Source organism: Apodemus sylvaticus, chromosome 22, assembly GCF_947179515.1.
Source record: "Apodemus sylvaticus chromosome 22, mApoSyl1.1, whole genome shotgun sequence".
In the NCBI taxonomy this organism is placed as follows: domain Eukaryota; kingdom Metazoa; phylum Chordata; class Mammalia; order Rodentia; family Muridae; genus Apodemus; species Apodemus sylvaticus.
In genome coordinates this window covers 6,694,646-6,719,847 of record NC_067493.1, presented here as the reverse complement: position 1 = coordinate 6,719,847, position 25,202 = coordinate 6,694,646, and the positions used below count along the sequence as shown (strand labels likewise).

General features: G+C 37.9%; 2 pseudogenes; both read right to left on the bottom strand.

Annotated features, from left to right (window-relative positions):
• LOC127673241 (zinc finger protein 431-like) overlaps window positions 1-8,368 on the bottom strand; it is a 71,503-nt pseudogene extending 63,135 nt beyond the window's left edge.
• A 4,433-nt stretch (window positions 8,369-12,801) lies between these two features.
• Window positions 12,802-23,297, bottom strand: LOC127672809 (vomeronasal type-2 receptor 116-like; annotated as a pseudogene).
• Window positions 23,298-25,202: the final 1,905 nt, after the last annotated feature.

Below are 25,202 nucleotides of genomic sequence, written 5' to 3'. Positions count from 1 at the left end.
GACCTGCAGACTGGAACACATATATGGCGCAGAGAGAACATGATGAGAGTAGAGAAAGACTATAGAGGGAGTGTGTGTAGAGAACAGAAACAGGGAACAAATACAGGGAGCAACTGAAGCTATTGCTCCATGTATATAAAACACACCTGACAACGGCAGCAGTTGATGGAGGCAGGTAATGATTTAAATGGGTGCTAAGTCCCTGAGAGCAGACCATTGAAATTGCTTGCACGTTGACCACTACAGAGGCAAGGTTCACATACCAAACAGGAAAGGAGGATAAAATGAATAAATTGATTTATTGATCAAAAAGTATTTGGAGTCTAAAAGTTTCCTGACACTAAATAATCAGGAACACTGCAACATATCAAAAGCAAATACTACAAATGACTGTAATAGAAGATGAATATCATCTCAAAGGACAATGAAGTAGTTTTAATGAAATCCTAAATGAATAATTTCTAAACTAAAACTACGATTCCTATTAAAGTACAAGAAGCATCCAAAATACCAAATAGATCGGAACAAAAAAATAAAGTCACCTCATCACACAATATTCAAAACACTGTACATGAAAAGAAATAGTAATAGTGCAAAAAAAAGAAGAAAATGAAAAAAAAAAAAAACAAAAACCAGTCACATGTAATAAAAAGCTATTAGATTCTTATCAGCCCTTTCAATAAATAGTGTAAAGCCAAAAAAAAAAAAGTTTTTGAAACATGCTGCAGAATAAATTAAAAAAAAAAAAAAAAGCAGCCATGATATTTCTAAAATCAACTCAGTGGACCAAATGATTTAGAAAGATTCAGCCAAAATAGGGAAGATATTCAGAGGACAGTGCCTGATTGAGCAAGTAAGAAGCACCACAAGAAACCTCACACATAGTCATATCTAGCTAATGTTTTCCATCCAATCCCTGATAGGTCCCTCGACCCCAGCACCCTCTGCTCAGCCACCTGGTCCTCCCCATTGTGGGCAGTGATCCTGTGCTTACCATGTCTCGATTTCAGAGCTTCCTTGAGGTCCCCTCACAGCACAGAACAGCAGAGCTCAGAGCAGGTAACAGTGAACTATCCTGCCTTGCCAAGCAACAGGAAACTTGAAGAAAGGTTTACGGAAGATCCCGCCTCTTTCTTTGAATGGCAGGTCTGCCTGGATGTCTCGATTGGTCAATAAGCCTTACCATTCCTCAAGGTTAAAGTGTTCTTCTAGTCTAGGACCAAACTTTTTTTCAGACCTTAGAAGTTGTTGGCACTTCCTTAGCATTTGGGCCCTGCCTTACAAGAGGAACTTCACACCAATCAGCCCTATGGGAGGACCCACAATTCCAACTCAGGCTACTCAGCGGCCTGCTTCTCCCCTTGTGAGCAATGACTCTGCACTTAACAGGACCTAAATTCAGACCTTGCTTGAGCTTTCCTCACTACACTTGCCTTCCTCTTCCTGTAATCAAGGTGAATAGCTTGCATAGCCCATTCCTCAGGTGCAGTGGAGGTATCAATCTGACCCACAAGGGGAAGGGTGCCCAGGCAATTAACTTTAAAGAGTGACTTTAGGAAATGAAAGTTTTGTTTTCTGGCTTCATGCTGGGCTCAGGGAAATTGCAGCTCCCTTTCACCAGAAGATAAGTCCTTGATTTTGAAGTTTCCCTTGTCAGACAGTCATTATTAGAAGAAGAGGACGACTGTCTCTGAGACATTATAATAAATCTTCTTTCTACATATACAGAAAAATTCACTCTCTCTATGAGATATATTGATATAGAGAACCTGTCCTAACACAACTGTGGGGTTGTTCTGCCACATTGCCTTTGAGAAAGAAGTGCTGACAAACTATTGTGCTCCACGGTGTTTTTCATCCTTTTCCTGGTTTTCTTCCGGGGTTGTTTCACACCTATCATCTGGTGGAAGGGAAATGTATGAAGCCACAAAGCAAAACACGTGTTTCCTAAAATCCCTCTTTAATGTTAACAGCCTGGGCATCCTTCTACTGATGGGCCAGGTTTATACCTACAATGCAAGTCAAGTAACAGGTTATCCTCCTTGATTTCAGGAAGAAGGGGAAGTACTGTGAGGAATTCTCCAGCAAGCTATGAAGACAGCTCATGATGAGAGCAGGATCACTGTCCACAAAGGGGAGGAGAAAACAGCTGAACAACCCCTCACAGCCTCAATTGCAATGGTGTCTCCTCCTCCAGTGCTGGGTGAGAGTACAGATAGATGAGGTTCTTGGAGGACAGGCACAAATGCTATGGGAGTGCAAACCTGACCTAAGATATATGAAAGATCTGGCACAGGATTGGAAGCTAATTCTAACCTTGACAAGGGGTAAGACTCACTGGCCAATCAAAGACCCTAGGAAGACTGGTCAGTCAGACTATGAGGAGGGTTCATCCTGGTGCCTTGTTGAAGTTTATTTTGGCTTAACAGGCTTGAACAGTTCTCTGTGCTCTGACTTGAGTGCTGCTCTTGGGTTCTTTGTGGTGACCTCAAGTAAGTTCGATTTTTGACACATGTTGAGCACAGGGTCTATCTCCATGAAGAGGAGAAAGAGGGTGAGAACTGGAGCTGGGGTGGTGGGTCCTCCCTGGCGCTGGATAGAAAGCATCAGTCACATGTAGCCAGATGTGGCCATTTTTGAGGTCCCTTGTGGTGCTCCTCATTTGGTACATCAGGTGGTGACCTCTGAATAACTTCACTACCAGGACTGAATCTGCTCAAAACATTTGGACCAGGGACTTGCTTTTAGAAATGTCATGGGCAGGATGCCAAACATGGAAAACCCTAGTTTCTTTTGATTCTTATACAAGTCCTGCCCTCAGCATTTACCACTTATGTGTAAGATCCACCTGCAGTTAATTTTGTAGAGCTGTTAAAAGGCATCTCATATATTGTGGAGCACTACCATATTAACCTGTGATGCAGAAGAGTAGAATTTATAATGTAAAGCACTTACCAAGCTTAGGCAATAGTTACAGTAAGTAGCATTAATCTGACAAAGGACTGCCTCAAAAACACCCCACAGATGAGTAGTGTACTAAGCCGTCTGGCTAGAGATGAGGATGCTAGGATTCACATATTTGTTCACCAGGTTTGTCTAGATACATGACTGCAAACCATAACAGGTGAGGCAACTGTAATGTCTAGCACAAATGTCCATTTGCTTGGCACATGCCCATAGAAAAAATCAGGACTGTACTAAGCATTTCCATGGGTCATTACAACATCATAACCAACATTAAGGCCTGTTGTGGCGCAAAGGTCCATTTTCTAATTGAGAAAAGCATAGTTCTGCCTCAGTGGAAAGACTACACTAGCTGACAGCCATTTGAGAGGGAAAAACACCTATGCACTTGCAGGAAGGAGCTGAGAATGACTGTCTTCTGAAAAACAACCGGGGTTGTCCTGTGTTTTCCCTGTCTGTCAAGTGTACTCTTGGACGATGGCCCCAAGGCAAAAGGGTAACTACAGCTACATGAAATGACCAGCTGAGGCAGAATAACAGGTGAGCACTTGTCTGTGCCATCTGGAAAATCTTAGGCAAACAGAAAGGAAAGCAGTTGCAAGGGGAGTTTTGTTTGCACTGAGTTTATTACATTGCTTGATAGGGGGACAGTGTGGGAAGTATTGACACACTTGTAGGGCCGAATGGGTCTTTTAACTATGATGGACAGAATAAAGTCTGCTTTTTGAAATGTCAGGAGGCTGAGCTCTCAGGAAAAAAATCTCAGCACCTGCAATGAATCTCCATCTGCTAACCTGGGCACCATGCGTTCTGGTCAGGCTTTAGGAGCACAAGTTCCAGAACCAGAGCTCTCTGCAGAATTCCACCTCTGCCTGCCTGTCACAATCCAATCTTGTTAGCACACCGCATGCTCAGAGGAGCAAAAACACATATAAGGTGTAAAATCACCTGCGGAAAAACAACTGAGGCCTGCTGACAGCCTAGCAGAACTTGGCTTCGGGGAGAAGTCATAGCTACTAGAGAAGGGGATCCAAGGTGTGAGCACAGAGATCACCACCACCTGCAGCGCCCTCTGTGGTGAAGAAGTCGCTGGGCTGCAGCTCTGTAGGAGAACTGAGGATCTGCAAAAGGAGACTTTAGGCTTCTAGCCAGGCCTCATTCCATGGTTCTGGCTCTTGAATTGCCCTCAACCACCACAACGATCCTGGCTGACAGTGGTTCCTTGGAGGGGACCAAGCTAATTCAAATAAAATAAAATAATAAAATAACAACCCTACTATGAGTTACATCAGATCGGCTCCTATCTGTTATTTAGTAGATCACTACACTTCCCTTCTCACCTAGTTGGAACTCACTTTGTAGAACAGGCTACTTAGAGAGATCCACCTGCTTGATTCACTCCCATAGTGCTTGGATTAAATGTCTGAGTCGCCACACCCAGCAGAAGACACTCACCTTTAATCCAGAGATTGAATCTGGAACACACACATTTAATTTGGGCCACACCTTCATCTTGTGGCCTATATAAGGCCACAGAGGAAGAAAGTTTTCCCATTGTCTGCTTGCTCTCTCCTGGATAGCAAGACTTAGAACTTCCCTGGCATTATTGATTACTTGTCTGTGATTCCTTGTTCTACTGAAGACCTGCTGAAACATCCAGCCTCAGGGACTGAGAACTTCTGGATTCTTGAACTTTGGTTCCCATGCAACTGTTGTGGAATAAGGCAGACAGCATCATGTAAGTCATTCTAATAAAATCCCCTATCAGGAAAGAGAGAGTGAGTGAGAGATCATTCTATGTGATCTTTTACTCTTTAAAACAGGCACACCAAGTAGATTTACTGACCCATGAGCACTTCCCCCATTGCCTGTTTCATCAGTCCATTACAATTTTAACTCTAGATAATTGCATCCAGAGTGATAGGACGTTAATTTGGGAAGCTACACTCCTTTCTTGTTTGCATTTTTGTTTTTTGAACCTAGGTTTTCCTGTGTAGCCCTAGCTGTCGTGAAACTAGTTCTCACTACCAGGATGGCCTTGAGATCAGAGATGCACCTGCTTCTGCTCCTATTCCCAATCTGCGTCTTTCCTTGTAGGGGTGGAGATTAAAGTCTTTTATTTGAGGCAGGGTTTCTCTGTGTAGCACTGGCTGTGCTGGAACTCACTTTGTAGACTAGGCTAGCCTCAAACTCAGAAATCCCCCTGCCTTTGCCTCCCAAGTGCTGAGATTAAAGGTGTGTACCACCACTGCCTGGCTGAGATTAAGGTCTTGCACCACCAGACTGGGCAGAATCTTGCCTCCTTATGCAATGCAAATAGATGCTAGTATTGTGGGTTTAACACCCAATTTACCACAGTGCAATGCTTGGGAGGGTGTAATTAACTAACTAGATACTTCTCTATATCAGAAGGTCAAGGACTTGCCCTCAGCATTCCAAGGATAACCTGAAGGTTCTGAGGGAGTACCTTCTCAGTTTTGTCAAAAATACAGCAGATTATGAAGAACATGGACTGTTGAGTGCACGTGATTTGCCAGCTGTAAGTTCAGGATCTTCCAAGTCTCAGCCGCTTTCTTTCTGTGGAAAGCCAAACCACAACTTTGATGATGGCTGGATTTTTGATTGGGATCAATACTCATTTTATTATATATTTGAGAGCTTGGACAACCTGAGATACAGCAGCAGATTGAATTGTGCCAAGAAGGGCAGAGAGGTCTTTCAGACTGAGAGTCAGAGGGAGCCACAAGTGTCCTCAAGAGATGTGGACAACGACAAAAACAAAGGTATAGAGTAGCCTGACCAACCCTCGCCAAGTTTGCTCAGGGAGAAAGGCCTGGAACTTGAGACCTGTTATGGTGGAGACTGCCCTGACTAGGATCATGCTTCTGACATTTCCATGAATCTAGGATGCTGCATGTGGCTTCAAAGGACTTTCAGCCAGAAGAAGAAGAAGAAGTGAAAACAAAATTCACCCAGGATTCTGTTTGAGGCCCAGGAACCCTGATGCCTGCTAAGATTTGCAATTAGGAAATCTTCTGTCAGCTCCTGTATCACAAAAAAAGAATATACAAAGGCAGCCAGGTTTCTGCAGCCATCTACTTCATGTTTGGTTTTTTACAGATTTCTTAAAAAAGTGTTGAAATGCTGAAAATTTGTTTCCTTCTTGAAATGGACTTAGGGAAAAGGTGAAGTGTAGAGTGGATACAGATCAGGATACACTATTCTGTAAACCAGGCACCCCAAATAGATTTGTTGGCCCATTATCCCATTCCCTTTGCCTGTCTATTGAGTCACCTATTATGCTTAGCTCTAGACAATTGCATCCAGAGTGAAGGGATTTTATTTTGAGAAGTGTCACATCCCATTTTTTGCTGCTTGTTTTTTATTTTGGGCATAGGTCACGGGAATAATTGGTGTGGGTTTTTTTTTTTTTTTTTTTTTGGTTGTTTCTTTTTTTTTTTTTAAGAAGTCTTCAGGCAATCTTAGGAAACCTGGTTCTCATGTGTCCTGGGCCATAAGATAACCAGCACACTGGGAGTAAACTTGAGAACTTTGAGAAACCCCTGTGCTGAATCAACGTGGATGGCAAATGTTTTGAGAGTGTAGAGATCCAACACAGCCCCGAGATTCTGAGAAACAATGGCAGCTGAGAGAACCTAAAAACAAAATGGAACTGGGTCAGTATCACATTTCTCATATAATCGCACATAGGCGCCAGGGATTTTATCCAGTATTTCCTCCACTCTTTCTGGACTCTAGGTTTTTGCAAAAGATCCTAGTACAGCCTGGAAAATCTGGTTCCTTTGGAAAACTAAAGCACCTAGAAACAAAATCAACTATGCTGTTAGCAATCAAGGTGTGATTTAGGATCAGACTGCTGACAGCACAGCATCATATCTCCTGCACACTCACACTCTAATGCCAAGCATTTTGGTTGGTGTCTAGGCACATGGGGTCTAGATCTTGGGTTCACACAGAATCCCACTGTAGCCTGCCTGGCAGTGTCTGATACGGTCGGTGAAATAAAAGCACAAAATCATGGATGAGGTCTGAAATCACTATCAGATTTCAGCTCAGAGGTTGTTGACAGCCTAGTGGAAATTGCATAAGCAGGAATTCTCAAGCACTCAGAGATAGGGCTGACCAGGGGGAACTGTCACAGTGCATTGTTAGCTCCTGAGTGCCCTCCACTGGAAGCAATCACAGGCTTGCAGCTGGGAGCCAAGAAACATTCATACTTCTGGCCAGACTTATTCATTGCCCAGGCTCCTTTTCTAGCTACTGCAGGTGTGGCCTTGAGATGCCAAATCTTTTAAGTTCAGCTCCATTTTAGGGAACCTGACCTATGTTTGAACACAGGTAAAGTAACCGGCTGGTACCTAACATTAGTTTCCACATTGCCCCACATCAAAACTCTGTCTTGAGGCTAATCCCCAACAAGACCAGCATTTCTGGGTTACACCTTCGAAAAGACCTCCATCTCTAGGTCATTCCCCCAAGAAACACACACCCCCAGGTTACAAGCCAACCCCTTGCCTAACCTTCACCAATTCAGAGGAGAACAGAAATTAAGTTTATAACTCCCAGCACCAGACAACTTATTAAGGCCACAGAAGCTTTCCAATTAGATGTTTACACATGGACTCCCTGCTTACAGCTTTCTATAAAGCCTTGCCCTGATGGACATATGGGGTTAGCCGCCCAATACACACACAAACTGTCCTGAGTGAATGTGGTGTGAGGCAGGGATGAATGCAAGCTAGCTGGAGTAAATACCCTGCTGTGAGTTGCAACAATTAGCTCATGTCTGTGTTTTGAAGATCACTAACACGTCCCTGGCAATGCAGACAAAGGAGTGTGTCTTTTAAGTGCTTCCAGTCTTAAGATATCCCCTACAGTACTTTATGAGTATATGAAATAATATGTTCTTCCATGTCTCACAAATAATATTCCATACCTTCTGTTTAGTTTGTGGTACCTTTATTTTGTGTTGATATCAGATATCTGATTCCATGTTGTGCTATGTGGAACATGAGATAGTCTCTACCCCATTTTCATTTCACAGAATAATCTCTGAAATGTGGGTGGTGTAATCAAATTTAATGTTTGATATTCTGTATTATAAAACCTTCTTGCTCGGTTTGTTTCCAATTAATCAGATACTGAATTTTGTTTCTTCAGTCATTTGAAACAGGTTTGATGTGGCACAGAAATGTGATTTATTCCAGGCATTGAAGCAGTTTTGAGTATCTGCACTCATCACTCTACATGGATGTAAAGACTCTGCACATCTCTCATGACAATGCGTGGGCCCGGGCTGCAGCCTCAGATGGGCGAGGTTTGAAGACAGAGGAGGCGGGGCTGGGGTCGCGTGGGCAGGGTTCGGTCCAGGTGGGCGTGGCATGTTCTTAGAGTGGCCCAGAATTTGCCTAGACTCGTGCTTATCCCCGCCCACTCACCTCCCCTTCAGTCACCGGAGCCCCGCCCACACGCACAGTAACACGCAGCTGCCTTAAGTCCCACCCACAGTAACGGCCAGTTGCGCTAAGCCCCGCCCACTGTCACAGGCAGCCTCTCTAAACCGCGCCCACTGAACACTTCCTGCTGGCTTACAGGAAGGAGGAAAACAAGTTCTAACCGGCTGTTAATGTCAAAATGGAGGAAACCCTCAGGATCTTATAATCAGGAATGAGTCCGCGACAGCTGTTTCCTAAAACGTAAATACGTAATTACACAAAAACGTAAACACGTAAACACTCAAATGCTTTAACGCATAAACGCATGAATGCATAAACGCATAAATGCATAAACGCATGAATGCATGAATGCATAAATGAATAAACACATAAACGCATAAATGCATAAACGCATAGACGCATAAATGAATAAATGAATAAACGAATAAATGCATAAAAGCATAAACACAGAAATGTATAAACGAATAAATGCATAAATATATAAATGCATAAATGAACAAATGCATGAATGAACACATAACTGAATAAATGAGTAAATGCATAAAAAGCATAAATGCACAGATGCACAATGAATAATGAATAAATGAATAAATGAATAAATGAATAAATGAATAAAATGAATAAAACGAATAAAATGAATAAAATGAATAAAATGAATATACGAATATGCGAATATATGTATATATGAATATATGAATGTATGAATGTATGAATATGTGAATATATGAATATGTGAATATATGAATATGTGAGTATGTGGATATATGAATATATGAATGTGTGGATATATGAATATATGAATATGTGTATATATGAATGTGTGAATATATGAATATGTGAATATATGAGTATATGAGTATATGAATGTGTGGATATATGAATATATGAATGTGTGGATAAATGAATATATGAATATAAGAATATATGAATATGTGAATAAATGAATATATGAATATAAGAATATATGAATATGTGAATAAATGAATATATTTAAATGAATATATTTAAATGAACGAATTGATACATGAATAAATGGATTCGCGAATATATGAATAAATGCATAAGCGCATAAATGAATATATGAATATATGAATAGATGAATAAATGAATAGATGATTAAGTGAGCACATGAATAGATGAATAAATGAATGAATAGTAAGTGAATAAATGAATGAATGAATGAATAATAAATGAATAGACATGGAGGCTCAGCTACATATGTAGCAGAAGATGACCATTTCAGACATCAATAAGAAGAGAGGCCATTGGTCCTGTGAAGGCTCAATTCCCCAGAATAGGGGAATGAAAGTCAGGAAATTGGGGCGGGGCAGGGGGTTGAGTAGGGAAATGGGGATGGGATGGGGGTTTTCAGGGGGTAACTTACTGGGAAAGGGGATCCTATTTGACGTGTGAATAAAACAAAAATTTTAAAAAAGGAAAAGAAAAAGAAACAAAGTGAGGCAAGGCCCGTGCTTTTTACGCAGCATCCTTTACTTTCACAGAGCTGGGTTGTGCTAGAAGCTCAGCTGACGTTGTGTGAATGGATGAAAATTTCATTTAAATACTACTGGACTCAGAAAACCTCCCTCAGCTGCTCTCGGTCTGCAAGGTGACTTTAATGTAACGCAATCACAACAGTGCAACTCTTCCTAAGTAGCCACAGATGCTGGGTCAATTTAATTGTTGTTAAGGTGAGACTTGTATAAAAGTCTGCGTCTGTGGGGAAAATGTAATCATACGGCCTCATTCCAATCTCACTTTGTGTGTTCATCAGCTCTGTTGACCCCCAGACTGCTCAGAGTTTGTGTTTTAGGTCACACATAGATGACTCTAAGTTTTTGTTGTGTTTTGTCCTAACATTTCCGTGAAATAGAAAGGCCCAGATTTTAAAATTGTGTCATTAATCAACAGTGTGGAACTGTCTTACACAGAGAAGCTGGATGACTCCTAATAACTCGGACTGAATTTAGCATCGACAACATCGACGACAGCCCTGCCCTCCCTATTTGTTGTGCAACAAGGATGTGGTTTTCTGAGCAGGCCTGTGCATAAAGGTCAAGGCTGCAGCATTTTTCCTTGTGTGAGTGAGCCACACCCCTCTCTCAAGAACAATTGGATCTTAAATAATGGAAGACACAGCTGGGAGCTGGGAGATGAACAGGGTTAAGTTCCAGCCGCCATGTGACTGCATCTGCAGGAGGAGATTGAGGGGTAGGGAGGATAAAATGATGGAGAAGGGCAAGAAGTCATGCTGAGGATGAACATAGATCCTTTGGGAACCTCGGTGTTGTTTACATTATTCACACCACAGAATAAACGACACAGAGGTTCCCAAAGGATGCAGTGTCTATTTTGGTCCATTATCTGTGATAGTTGATTGGCTCTATGAGAGAAATGCCACGATCCTTGTGGTATCTTTTTTTTTTAAATAATTGGATATTTCATTTATATAAATTTCAAATGATATCCCATTTCCTCATTTCCCCCTCTGTATCCCACCCCTCCTCCTGCTTCTATGAGGGTATGTCACACACACACACACACACACACACACACATACACACACACACACACACACTCCTGCCTCCTTGGCCTGCCATCCTCCTACACTGGGACTTTGAGGTTTCATGGGACCAAAGGCCTCTTCTCCCATTTATGCCCAAGGCCTTCCTAGGCTAGATATAATGACAGAGCCATGGCTCCCTCCATGTGTACTCATTGGTTGGTGGTTTAGACCCAGGGAGCTCTGGTTTGTTGATATTATTGATCTTCCTATGGGGTTACAAACCCCTTCAGCTCCTTCAGTCCTTTCTCTATTTCAGCCATTATGGCTGCAGTGATCAATTCAATGATTGGCTGCCAGCACCCGCCTCTGCATATGTCAGGCTCTGGAAGAGGCTCTTAGGACACAGCCATACCAGACTCCTGTCAGCAAGCACTGCTTGGCAACCATAATAGAAGATAAATACATGCAATGTTACACAGTCTCTGTAATATGTGTATCTGTATCTGTATATGCATGTGTACTATTATATATATAATGTGTGTGTATAGTATATATATGGAAATATACACACATTCAGTAACAATCAATGAGATAAGAAGCCTAAGAGGCCATGCACATTTTAGGCGTGCAGGGAGTGGTACAAAGTGTGTTTGGGAGACAGGAAATGTAAACAAAAAGAAATTAAATGACAGTGTCAAAAATAAACTCCCAAACCTTATTTAAGATATGAAACAGCAAATAGTGCTCTGAGGGAAAAATTACACTGATCTTCAACACCAGATGTAAAGAAATAATAGTGTGCATGTGTTTATATGTTCATGTGTATACAATATTAAACTGAAATAAACTTTAGTACTCATATTTTGATAAAATGTATGATGAAACCCATCATCTAGAGTGATTTATATTGTCATCAAATCCACTTAACTTACTGTGGTCGAGGTTTTTGTGGGGGGCATTTTCATTAGTGATTTTTCTCATTTAATGAAACATCTTCATTTCCTAATGAAATTGTGTCTTTGTACATAAATTGACAGAGCCTTATCTTGCAGGCCCAATCTCAACCCCTTTGTCCTTTTCTTAAAATGTTCCCTTCTTTGTATACTATTTGATATTCTTACTACATTCTGAGTACATTTAAAGCTATTCCAAAGTCTAGTGCTTCTGTCCTGATATATGCAATGCTGTCACTTCTACACACTCTGCAAACACTCATGCTTGTTTCTCTTTTCAAATCAGTGCCTATTATTGCAACAGGAATCTATGATTTTCCAAATCCAAACAGAGGAAAATTACCACTTCGGTGACGTCTTAGATTCTCTTGCTTTTAAAAATATATTGATCAAGGAAACATATGAGAAAAGTGTTTTTTACTCATGTACCTTGGTCACAGTTTATTGAATGAAGCCAAGGCATGAAATTGGATGCAAGCACTCCATGAAATCATATGGAATAATGTTGATTAGTGACTTCATGTCATTATTGTCTGAAGTCCTATTTCTTATCACTCCATGAACAACTCGCTCTGAGAAGGTACTGTCCTCAGTCAGTAGGGTCACCTTTTATTAATCATTTATTAATTTCATGGCTTCCACACAAAACCACAGCTCAAAATGAAAGTAGCCATTCCTCAGTTGAGATTCCCAGTTCTCAATATCATCAGGACTGTGGACTTATGAATGAAACCATGTTCCGCCAATCTTTGTTAATTGGTGTCAGAAAGTACAGCACTGTCCTATTTGTAAGCTCAAATTTGTTTATTATGTAAAATTTTTCTCTGACTAAATTCTACTTTGGTTAAGACAAATAAAAAATATGATGAGTAACATCTAACATTTTCATACTATGACAGTTTCAATGAATCAATTTATCTTTGTACTTCTGTATAAATTTTGAATCTTGTCTAACTAAAACAACATAACACTTTGGGACAAAGATACACCCTAGCAACCCTGCACTAGAAGCCAAGATGGAGAAGACCTCCACAACCACCATGACCTTCCCCCTGGTGCTATGGTAGACAGGGAGGAAGGTGATCCAGACACTGCAGAACAACAGCATGCTGAAAGTTAGGAATTTGGCTTCATTGAATCTGTCAGGAAGGTTCCTAGCCAGGAAAGCCACAGTGAAGCTCCCCAGAGCCAAAGAACCCAAATATCCCAGGACAACATGGAAGGCAATAACTGAGCCTTTGTTGCAAATTATGACAATCTTCCCATGTTCAGATTGTATATCTCTGTCAATAAAGGGAGGAGATGTTACCAACCAGATCCCACAGAGAACAAGTTGGATCAGGGTACAAATGGGAATGACCAAGATAGGTGCCCCCGATGTCAGCATCCCTCTCATCCTTCTCCCTGGAGTAGTGAGCTTGAAAGCCATGGCCACAGTTAATGTTTTGGCCAGCACTGTAGAAACAGTCACAGTGAAAAATACTCCAAATGTGGTCTGCTGCAGGATGCAGGTGGCCTGGTTGGGAAGTCCAATGAAGAGCAATGAACAGAGCGAACAGAAGACTAGAGAGATGAGCAGGATGTAGCTGAGAATGTGGTTATTGGCCTTAACAATAGGAGTATCCTTGTATTTCACAAAAGTGATGAATACTAGAATTTTGATGACTGAGAAGGAGAGAGACATGAATCCTAGAGCCATCCCCAGTGGATCTTCATAACCCAGAAATGACAAAGCTCTTTGAAGGCAGTGGGTTTGCTCGAAGTTGGCATACTTACCATCTGGACACCTCACACACTGTTCCATATCTGCTGGCAAAAACAATAAAACCATATAAGATATTATAATTATGTAGTTAATAATTATGTATTTGTATTATTCAGAGAATATATAGCTAAATATTTAGGTATTGAGCATCTAATCCATTCCTTGTTGTTGTAGGGACAACTGACTTAAGATTGCTCTCTATTTACCTACGTTTTGTAGTGAAACAAAGCACCGTGATAAGACATGGAATGGAAAATTTATGTATTAAACAAAAAAGAAAGAAAATATGATAAATAGTAATATGGATGATCTCAGATACTTTTAAATTTGTCAAACCATAATATCACTATTCATAGACAAGGTTAGTGTGCATGGGTAGTTACTGATGTCTGTTGATGAAATGCATTATGTACTTTGTTTGCTTTTTGGGTGGTGCCAATTGACAGTATCTCCTATAGAAATCAGAACATCCAATTCCTCATGCAAACACTGTTTGCCTAAACGAATATTTTCATTCTTGATGCTCTCTGTCTCATAAACATTTGCATATTCCTCTCATTTTGGTACAATTTCTTTATTCCCCACTATTCATTCCAAGGTGGCGTGAAGGTAATGAATATTCATATTCATCTCTCTTGACTTAGGTAGGTGGTGACTGATGATAAGCACTATGCCATCTCTTCTTTCTTGAAATCTTCACTCTTGAAATCTTCAGTCTAGTTCTTACTGTTTGACAGGAAATGCTCAATCCCTTAAGCCATCTACCTTTTATTGTTATGAATTGTTTTGCTTTTTTGAGACAGGGTTTCTCGGTACTGTACTGGCTTTCCTGGATCTCACTCTGTAGACCAGGCTGGCCTTGTAATCCAGAAAATCCACCTGTCTCTGCGTTCAATGTCCTGGGATTAAAGGCATGTGGCACCACTGCCTGGCGTTCATCTTACATCTTAAAATATATTTCATAAAACAACAACTCTTACCCTGAGCATCTAGTCTTTGTCAGGAAGTAAGATGGGTGATTGAGGGAAAGATTATCGAGTGATCAACTAATCAAGTTTTTTTGTACAAAAAAAATCAAAGAAAAATAAATATGTTCCTAGATTATGCTGAAAAATCCGTCTTTAACAATTGGTACATATGTTTGTACTCCTAAATGTTGTCTGCATAATATAAAATCATAAACAAGCATACTGTGCGAGAAATGTATTGTTTGTAGATGAGTCTGCAGGTTAGTTGCTGGGTTCAAAAGAAGCTGAAATTATTTAACTGAGTAAGTTCTGAAATGGGAAGATTTTAGGATTTCAGTTACCATTTAGGCCATATAACTTTTCTAGTTTGGAAGGAGAAGGATTCAAATTCAGCATTTCTTTTCTCCATGCAAGCAGGTACCTGTTTCATTGGAAACCTCATTTTCTGGGCACTGAACACAATCAAAGCAGAAGTCTGCTGTTTCTTTCTGATGAATTTTCCTAAATCCAGGAGTACATGGTACACTACAAAAGGAGGATGGAACCTGAGACAAAATATAAATATTATATAGTATTTGCGTAAGAGTGAATGTGTATATATGTACGTGTGTGTGTACGTGTGTGTGTGTGTGTAGTTCATGTATACATCATATATATAAAGAACCATATATATATGGGACATTAACAGATATGGCTGCAAATATTCCTCTGTGAACCAGTATTTCTTCACAATTTCAGACACATTATTATTTTGTATTTCCCTACAGTACACCAAATGCCATACAATATTTTCTACAGCATGCAATATTATATATGTAACTTTCAGGTTGTGGCAATTTCACACTTTACTTCCTAAACTGATATATCCAAAAAGAATGCTTATGTGACATCAGGTTTTTTTTTTCCTCGTGATTTATAAATAAAAGAATCAGAATACTGAGGTTTGTGGAGAGACAATGTAGGGTAAATCAAAAAAGTTTATTTGATTGATATGAACAAAATATGTTTTATAAGACTGCCCTAAAATTAATGAAGTTTAAAACAATAACTTGAATTTCTTTCCCCTCCCCCTTTCCCTGCCTTTACGAGACACCTGTCTCATCACTCTAGCATAACCCTATCCTGGCGCATTGAGCCTACACAGGAGCAAGGAGCTCCCTTCCCACTGCTGCCAGATAAGGCAATCCCCTACAGAAGAGGGGCGACCGGGAAGTAGAAAAACATGTGAAATGTAAGTAAATAAAATAACCAATAACATATACATAAATAAAAAAGTAAACCTTGAATCTGGAAAAAGGTTTCTGTTAAAGAATACATTCTATATTTAATTAGGCTATATATATATATATATATATATATATATATATATATATATATATATATATATATGTTGTTACAGAATTAAAAAAATCCATGGTACACATATAGTTTCAATTTTTTCATTATATATATTAATTTATAAATATAAATTTCTGTAGTGTGTGGAGAATAGGTATTTGGAATACAGAGGCTATTTATCTCTATGATAAGATTTACAGGGAGTTGAGAGGTAACAGATATTGGTGCTTGTAACTGAGCATGGTCTTTTGCAAAAGTATCAATTGGAATTAACTGCAGAGATATTATTTCAGTACCTCATGTTTTAAAATGTAGATATCTTGAAAACAACTAAAATCTGTGGTATACTTACTGAAGTTCCTCCTGTGGCCCAGTCCACGTCTTCAATTATGTGAAGTTGTTGCATCTGTGGAAAGCAAGGAAAATAGCTTCCTATTTTCACTTTTATTCCAAATCCTTTTGGAAAATTCCAAATGATGAAAATGTCATAATCTGTACACTGGTTTTCCCTGTCTCATGTTCACCAGTTCTCCAACAGGGTTCATAAATACCCTGGTCTTCAGCAAGGAAGACACCTAAATGAGATCCATCATTAGATGCTTACATGTGCATATCAATAAAGAGAAAGCAAAATTGAGAATTTCCCCTAATTTCCTTATGATTTTCACAAAAGACAGCAGCATTGAAATACTCCCATGTAATAAGAAATATATATACCTCATTGATAACTGAAAATTTATATACATTATATGAATGTTCAATGGTAAATTGTGCAAAAACTGATTAGCATATAACAAGTAGCATTTTCTATGTGAATGTGTATGAGTGTATGTGTGCTTATGTTTTCCAAAATACATTTTTAAAAATGTAGCCATGTGTGCACAAATGAAGGGGAATTCTGAATGTGTGTGAAAATAAAGAATGGCTGCTGGTCTCTCATGTAAAGATAGTGAACATATATGAGGTAAACAGAAACTTAATAAAATGTACAGCGTTAATCATTTGTGGTTTTGTAAATCATTGTTAATTTAAATGAGTAAGTATTAGTTATAGCATATGTACTGGTTCTTGAAAAATCACTCTTTAGAAAAATATTCTAATTTAGTCATCACTTAGGGCTTTTATTATAAAACCCTTGGCTTCTATTTTAATTTTTGAACTCATTTGATGAAATGTTGAGACATGTTTTCACAAAACTCACTGATATCATAAAAAAAAAATTACTGTTTCCTATGAAATGTTTTCCTTGTGCATGATATTCATCCAAGTGAAAAATAAATTAGTGAATTTTGCAGGGCAGAAATCTTTCAACTGAGAGAATAATCTCTAACCAATATGCATGTTTTTCTCTGGGTCCATATAAAAGGTCACATTGACTAACCTGCTGACAGTCAGTAAACATTCCTTTGTAGTCTGCAGGTATCTGAGACTCTAGTTGTTGAAGAATGAGTTCATGGTAGGTGTGGGCCACCGCATACACAGCATTATACAAATTGTAACCTTCTTCACTCAGGGCCATGTCATATTTTTGCAGTGCTATCCATTCAAATGTGTTGTTAAATTGAAAATGTTCCATTTTATTTCTGTTCTTTGAGATTGAACAATTAAAATAATTCCACCCCAGGATAGACTCAGAAATGTTTACTGGGTATTTGTCAGTGTCTATAGTTTGCATAAAATTCCTAAATTTAGGCATCTCACTGCTGTGGTGTGCAAAAGTGACAGTCCCATGGAAAAAATTAAGGCTAAATTCCTTTTTATTTGTGATAACATCCCATTGCGAAGTTGTAATCCAGATTCTCTGAGCACCTAAATATTCCCATCTTCTAAAGCTGACTTCTAAAGTGGAGTTCATTTCACCATAAATGATAGCAACCTTTGCTGAAGATGTCATAATTTGTTTATCATATATCATCGCCTCTGTTGTGTATATCTGCATGGTTTCTGGTATTACATTCACAAAAGCTAAACAGATCCCATGACTTTGCATTTCTTCTCTTAAATCTGAGAGAAACTGAATTCCCTGGTCATTATCTGAGATGACCACACCTATCCAAGTCCATCTAAAATGAAGCATCAAGGAGACCATTCCATGGGACAAATGTGTGTCCTCGGTGGCTACCTGATGCACATAGCGAAACTGGTCATGGTCACTTAGGTTAGGATTAAATGGTCCAAAGAAAACCTAAAGAATGTAGAAGAGAAGATGAAACATCCACACCAGGAATATGATTATTAGAATGTTTGGAATTATATTCAAATAATATATCTCACCTTTCTGAACTCCTATCAAGGATAGTACGAATATATTCTAAATATCATGTATTATTCCTTTTAGATTCTAGACTATTTCTTACAAGTTGGAATTTCTAGAACACAGTGTGCCTGTTTTTCCGGTACATTTGTGATCTGATTATTTAATTCCTTAATTTACATATTTATCTCTCTCACACTTTATCTCTGTCTCTCTGTCTGTATGTCTGTCTGTCTCTCTCTTTCTCTCTCTCTATATATGTATATTTATATTGTGATATCCATATACAGTGATATATATAGATAGATAGATTTGTATATATATATATATATATATATATATATATATATATATATATATATATATATATATATGTGTGTGTGTGTGTGTGTGTGTGTGTGTGTGTAGATATAAATAGATTTACATACACACACACATACACACACACACACACGTAGCCTATGTGTGTCTGTGTCTGTCTGAATGTGTAGCAGAACACTCATAAATGCATGCTGTCAAAGTTTTCTTGTTGGCACATTTAAATGGAATTTAATGCTGTTGACTCACCCAATGTCATGCATTCTTACCTTTGGTGTCCGGAAATGAATTGACATTTTTAAGGATGTTTTCCATGATGGGCCTGTAAGGTCTACATAACAAATTTCATGTATTCCACAGATATAATTAATAAAATTCTCACTATACTTTTGTTGTGAATGTATTATATCCAGAACTCCCAATGTATCTCGGCACAGACCAAGCATGGTGACAATCTTCAAAGACATATTGGGTAAAAGATAAGGATTCTCATTAATCTCCTCAGTAGCAAAAAACATAACCAGAAAAAACTCATATCTTCTTGCTGGTATTCTAAAACAAGGCATAGTGATGATTAAGGGAGATGTGTGAAACATAAAATTTCAATTGCAATAGTTTGTACTATGATACATTGTAAATTTCTAAATAAATATCTTGAAATAAGTCTCATGAATGAGTCATCTTTAGTGTTGAATACAAAATTAAGAATGCATAGGTATAAGGCACTATGGTATGATATGATACATTTTGTATTTGTGTAAAATGTTAAGGAGTTTGTTCTATGTCTCAATGCCATCCTTGAAGTAGAATACAGTCCTATTGAATAAGACACTATAAAATAATCTTAGAGATGTAATTCAACAGATATATTTTTAAAAGATACTCATACAAAACATACAACATATTCTCCTTACTTTTTAATTATTTAAAACGATTTTATACATCAAACATCTTAATAATATTGTGTCTTTTGAGAAGCAAATAATACATCAAAAATTTTGTTCAACTCTTATATTTGTATATTTTCATAGCCTGAAATTATCATTAATGCATACTTAACCATATCTGCAGCTGAGGGTACTTTATCTAATATTGAGAATTAATTTTTTTCAAAATCTACCTGGTATTATTTGGGGATTAGGCATAGGAAAAGAACATAAAATGTTATAACTGAACCATTAAGAAATATATTGCTACCTTCTCAAAAATTGACCATATAGTTGGACAAACTTCAGTAGGACAAACTTCAGTAGGTACAAGGATATTGAACTAATCCATGGTATTCTATGGGATTACCGCAGACTAAGACTGATATTCAATAACAATAAAAACAGAAATCCCACATACACGTGGAAGCTGAACAACTACTCAATATATAACTACTACTCAATATATAATTTACTCAATAACACATTGGTCAGAGAGAAAATAAAGAAAGGAATTAAAGATTTTTTAGAATTTAATGAAAATAAAGTCGGGCCTATCCAAATTATGGAACACAATGAAAGCTGTGCTAAAATAAAATCTCATAGCTCTGAGTGCCTCCATAAAAAAGTAGAGAGATCATACGCTATCATCTTAGCAGTTCATCTGAATGCTCTAGATCAAAATGAAGTAAATGTATCGAAGAGGAGTAGACAGCAGGAAATAATCAAGCTCAGGGATGAAATCAACAAAGTAGTAACAAAAGAACTATAGAAATATTCAACACAACTAGGATCTGGTTATTTGAGAAAATCAACAAGATAGATAAACCTTAAGACAGACTAACCACAGGGTACGCAGACAGTATCCAAATTAACACAATCAGAAATGTAAAGGGGGACATAACAATAGAAACTGAGGAAATTAAAAAAATTGATCTTACTACAAATATCTATACTCAACAAAACTGGTCAGGTAAGCCAGTCACAAAAGCACCCACGTTGTATGCAGTCACTGCTGAGTGGATATTAACCTAGACATTTGGAACACCCAAGACACAACTCACAGACCAAATGATACTCCAAGAGAAGACCAAATTGTGGATTCTGCAGTCGTTTCTAGAAGGAGTAACAAAATACTCATAAGAGATAAAGTGTGGACCAGACATTGAGCCATGCAGAGACTGTCAAGAAACCATCGCATATACAGTCATCAAACCCAGTCGCGATTGTGGATGCCGAAAAATGCTTTTTGAGAGTAGCCTGATAGAACAGCCTCCCGACAAACTCTGCCAGAGCCTGAAAAACACAGGCATTAATGCTCTAGACAACCATTGTATTGAGCATCATTTCCCTAATGGAGGAGTTAGAGAAAGGACAGAAGGAGCTGAAGGGGTTTGCAACCCATAGGAAGAACAACAACATCGACCAACTGGAAACCCCAGAACTCCCACGGACTAAACAACCAAACCAAAGAGTACACATGTAGAGAACTAAGGCTGTCATTGAATATGAAGCACAGGACGGCCTTTCAGGGCTTCGATGGGAGGCTATGTCCGTGGTCCTGTGAAGGCTTGGTACCCCAGTGTAGTGTCAGGATGGTGAGGTTACTGTGGGTGGTTGTGGGCAGGAACACCAACATAAGACAAGGGGAGGAGGGATGAGATAGGTAAGGAGTTTCTGGAGGGGAAAGAGGAAAAGGGAAAACCTTTGAAATGCAAATAAAGGAAATATCCAATAAAGGAAAACAAAAAAATATATATTCAAAAGCTCTTATGTGATAATACCTGGCATTGTGTGAGTGTTTTTAAAATGTGTTTTGTATGTGTGTATATTGTCTAACAATCATTATACTTGAAAATGGTTATCTGCTTTACAAAGAAAGACATTATTTTATCAGTAAGAATATGTTACAAATTTCCAAACAGAATAAACATTGTGAAGTTAAATATTATGAAAATGCTAAGTTCTTGCACAATGAGAAAAGCTATCAATAATATATCCATGATGTTTGTAGAACATGTTTTTGTTATTTTCAAATGTTAATATTCATCAAACAGAATTATTATTTAAAAATATATTTCATTTAAATTTTTCATCCATTTCAAATTACACACAATGATATAATATACCACATATCCAGATTTTTATCATTTGAGCTGTTTTATGCACTAATTTAATATTAACTTTTAGTATGTTGTTAGTATGTCAATTTATTAAAAACCTATCAGATTTCTCTTATCACTTCACTCTTCCTCAATCTTTGCAATCTTTTAAATGGTGTCTTCGCACAGAGATCTTCCCTGCCTAAGAAATTTGTTGATCTACACCAACACAGTTAGCAGTTCATCTGTTATTATTACCTATTACTTCTCATCTGGAGAAAACATACCAAACACGCTCTTTTAATGAAATTTGGACTTTCAATTGAATGCTTGGAGATAAGTTTTTCTTTCTAAAACCTGATAAGTGCATTGACACAGTTCATATATGTTTGGATATAAATCATATAATGGCTTATCAAAGTGTCACCAAGGATAATTTCCACTATTTTCCAATGAAGTGTGGAAAAATACAGAAAACACCAGAAGAGAAATTCATACTAACCCAACAGAGAAAAATGATCATGTGAAGCAACCATCATTATCAAAGTGTACAGTGTATTGTGGCTACAAATGGAAAAACATGTTATTTAAATCCCAAAGACATGAAAATTGAATGAGAGATGTGATGAGCATCAGAGGCAGAAAAGCACCAAAAATCTTGCTTCATGAAAGTAAGAAATCCAAAGTGCATTGATTAGCTAAAAGGTGAGTTATTTCAACACACCTTACCCCATTATCTCCATGCACATATGGCAACATCTCATGCTTAGGATCTTAGATTTTGAGGACATCTTCTTCTCAAAAAGAAGTATATTTATTCTCCTAGATTTATTCAATAGTTAGTAGAAATATTGACCATTATTCTGATCCTGACAATAAGTATAATCTGTGTCTGTGTATTTGTGTAATTGAACCAAAAGTTAATTCTCATAACAGAATATGAAGCCTGGCAGCCTTTTCCCACATTCAGAGTTAAATCTAGAATTTCAAGAGGTTCTCATTTAATGACTATTTCATAAAGCAAAGTATATGTATATTCACAAGTATATATGTAATGTTATACTTGTAATCAGGTAGAGTAAACCAAAACATACCGAAATATTTTAATGAATGAATGTATGCCCAACTGTTGTAGACCAAAATTAGATAACCATTTTATGAAGGCATTTAGATGTATGCTCATACAGGAATCATTGGCAGGCAATTGAATATAGTCAGTGATGCTGTTTTTTCATATTGAATTGTTAATAAAGCTGGGAATTGTGCATTCAAGGCAGATACAAAGACATCTTTCAATAATACATAATATCAACAAATACTCAAGAGGGAGAATCAAGAGTCATTTTCCATCATTGTGAGATGGAGCCCAATGTATTAAGGCTATACTAAACTGTGATACATTTATAGCTATTAAAATAGTGATTGGTGTAATAATTAATTTTCAGTGGTTTCTAAAGTTACAGGGGGTAACATATTTCTAATTCATGACACTGATGCAGAAAATAAAGTTAATGACTTACCTAAAATCAATCATTTTATTATATAAATAGTCTTCAACAGGTCCCTCCTCTGGCAAAAGTAAAAAACCACAGTCACTTCTCAAATCTCCATCATTGTCTTCATTATTTTTCATCCTCCAAAAGCAAATGGGTTCTGTCAAACAGCACAAGAAGGGAAAAAACTTCAGGAGCAAAAATGAAATAGAGAAAGCACACAGCTTCTTCATGTCTGCTAGGCCTTCCGATGTAGCAGTTGTGAAATCCGTTTCTTATGCAGACAAACATAACACAGACATTTACAACTAAGTGTCTGTTTTAAGACTATTGCTATCCGGAGATTCACATAATTATATTTGCAATTCCTTTCCATTCAAACTATGTCATGCTCCCTAGATACTTTGAGAAAAATCTGGCCTCAAGCTTTACATCTGAGGTCTGAAAACTTTTGATCAAAACATTTGTGAAAACATGTTTTGGAGATCACGTTCTCCATCCTCAGGTCCCATGACGTCATTCATATTTCTGAAAACATGTTTTGAAAATCATGTTCTCCATCCTCAGGTGCCATGATTTCATTTGTATGCATGGCATAATTCCCAAGGACAATCTTCTCCTGGGCAGCTTGGTCCAGAATATGTGTCAACAGCCATATGGAAAACACAATGGATTTCAACAGAAATTCCATAGACAAAAGTTTAAAAGGGCATAAAAGTTTCTTATCATTCACACTGTGAGAAGAATCATGGGACATTATGTCTTCCACTGTCTAGTGTAGGGAAGCACAGTCTCACATGAAACACTGAGCCAGGAGTTGAACATTCTCTCTGTTGTTCATATGCTATTGTACACTAGTCATGTTTACAAAATATCTCTAAACTTCCTGTGACTCCTGTCATCTGGAGAGCCTGTCATTATGCAAAATCCAAAATGCCTGTATTATAAAAATCCAACCCCCGTCCTGTCCAATATCAGTAACTGTGCAGACATTCACTGAATTATCATGCTGATCTCTTGGCTGATAATCAGTCCCTGGCAGTCAGTGCCATTTGATGAAACATTTCTTTGTTGATGTTTGTTTGCACCTCATTAAGAAGCTTGAGAACAATTTCACAGATTTTCTCAAAGAAATGCAAGAATCCACATGCCATTTCTGAGAGAGAATTGTATTGCTAACGTTAGTATATACCTTATATTTTTCATCCATGTCTAGTTGGTGTTTAGAAACAGTCCTGTTTGGATTACATTGCAACAACACAGATGTATGTCTGTTATGCCAGTTCATGTCACTTGGTTACAAAGAGGGTCACAGATGGAGCATTGAATTTGATTAATGATAGTTTCAACTACATTATATTTGACCCATAATGTACACACTGAATAAAATGGAATCTTTAACTCAATTAGTGGAATGGTTGCTATGTCATTGGCTTCTAAGAAAATCTTGCTATGTAGTTTATTGTACCATCTTATCTACTACGAATAAAAATTTGTTTCATACTTCAGTTGCATTATAACTTTGTCAATTTGAATATTTTTAGTACTTTTGCAGACCTGTAGATTGGGAAAATTGTGTGCCTTGATATTGTTTTATTCCATACTTCTTGTATATTGGGTACTAATACCATGACAAATGAATTGGGAATTTGCAGGGAAGCTGACTCTCACTCTAATGTGTCTACTATGGAAATGTCATCCTGGGCTGTGGCATTCTTTTGGAAGTCATTGATGCACATGAGCATTAGACTTGGATCCATGCTATACTCATAGTCAGACTAGAGGTCAAACATAAAGGTCTTCCAATAAATTTGAATTTGATTTTGCCAAGATTGAGAGGTGAGACTCCATGTGGCTTTCTACAGAGAAATTCTCCATGTCCTTGGAACACAAATAATATTTCTTGTAATTGCTTTTCTTTCTGCTTTAAGCTCATGTTATTGACTTGACATGGTGGAAAGAAGGCACACCACACACCACTGTATCCTTCCTGATTATCCAGGGAGTCTTTTATTGTTGTTGCTGTTTTGTTTTCATTTTCCTTTAAGTTATACATTTGCATTGCAGTCTTAAGATATTCCCTACAGTACTTTATGACTATATAAAAGAAAATGTTCTTCTACGTCTCACAAATAATA